Source organism: Pinus tabuliformis, chromosome 4_1 (assembly GCF_031772625.1).
Source record: "Pinus tabuliformis cultivar Carrire ecotype Pingquan chromosome 4_1, CPIR1, whole genome shotgun sequence".
In the NCBI taxonomy this organism is placed as follows: domain Eukaryota; kingdom Viridiplantae; phylum Streptophyta; class Pinopsida; order Pinales; family Pinaceae; genus Pinus; species Pinus tabuliformis.
Window position 1 is genome coordinate 715,114,133 of NC_142303.1, and position 1,821 is coordinate 715,115,953.

Genomic DNA, 1,821 nt, shown 5'->3' on the forward strand with positions numbered 1-1,821 from the left:
AGGTCCAGTGGGACCAATATAGCCCAGGGTCAGCTACCTGGGAAGATGCAGATGTTATTTTTAATGACTTTCCTTATTTACTTGATTAAAATGTGTGGTGAACTAATTAGGAGTGCTTACTTAGCTAAGACAGATACTTTTATGGAGCATCTAAATCATGTTTTATTGTTTAAACTTTATGATACATCTAAATCGTACACTATGATTTCAGTTTAGTTTAATTAACTGTTATCATTTTGAGTATAATGTTACATGAGGTTTCGTGATATAATGGTAGGAGGATAATGATGCACATGTGGTTCTTATAGTGATGATGTATCCTTATGATGATGATAATATGCATAGGCATTATGATGTTATGTCAAGGTATATTGACATATTCATTGAATACGTGATGATAGGTATTTAATGTTGAATACTCATGATGGATATGATATGCATAATGTGGCATAGGAATTATGATGCTATAATATGAGGTTTATTTACATGTGGTTCATTTATTATGTGAAGTCATGATATGTCTTTGATGCAAATATGTTGATGTTCTAACTTATGATGGTATTTCATGAGGTGAAGCATGTGATAGTTGCGTAGAAATTTATGACATGCATGAGCATGCAGTTCGTTATTATTCATAATGTTGCGATTAACAATGATGAATGTTCTCATGATGACATGCAAGACTTGGCATGTGGATTATTTTCTATGATACTATGATGGTATAGCTAATGCATTGGTTGCATGTTGAGGTGCAAAGATTGACAGGACTCCTCAAATGGGCCGAGAGGGCCGGTTTATTTGATGATCTCGTGCGAGCCCATACGCACGAGGGAGAATAAGTAACACCATATGGGCTGGGGACAAACTCAATCAACACTACATATGCTAGTGGTTCCTTTGTCTTGTATAGCTCTTGATGGATAGCTCTTGAGGGCTATGGGACCATCTTGAGGAGGCCAAGTGCCTGATATTGAAGGCTAGGTGCCTAGTATTGTATTGGGATGTCGAAGTCTGGTAGGGGTGTAAGGACTTCGATGCCTGGGGTTGTGCGCCTTAGTGAGTTGTGGAGGGAGTGGGCCAACCTTGCGAGATGCCCGGAGACATTGAGCACTGTACCGGATGCCTGCCTTAGGGAAGATGAGGTCTGAGTCAGGCGCAAGCCTTGGGGCTAGCCTTGGACTAGGACACAAACCAAGGAGGCTTATGCTTGCTTCCGAAAGTGGGAAAAAGGACAGAGATTCCTTGGGATTTCCCGAGTGTTGTGAAACTTTCGATGCCTACTGGTTATACTAGTTCAGTAGAGGGTGTCGACAAACATGAAGTAATAAATAACAAAATAAAATGTTAAATGATTCAACTTAACTTTAGGACGAAGTTCCTTAAAGTGGGGGAGTATGTAATGTCCCTTAATAATAAATAATAAATAATAATAATAATAAAATAGTAAGTAATAAATAATATAATATAATATTTAAATACAAGAAAATAAATAATAAACAATAAATAAAAATAGTAATAGTAAATAAATAATAAATAATAAATAACAATACTAAAGCTCTAAATAAATATAAATAGAAATAAACAAAAAAAATAGTAAAAATCAGTAAAGCTATCAAAAAGTAAAAACAAAAGAAATAAAACAAGAAAGCAATAAAAATCAGTAAAGCTATCAAAAAGTAAAAACAAAAGAAATAAAACAAGAAAGCAGTAAAGTTGCATGTTGACACATGGAGTGTGTGCATGTGGTTCCCCTTCCAATGTTTGCTCTATTTAATAGATGGTGAGGAAGATGAGAGGCATTCCATCATTCCATCATTCCAT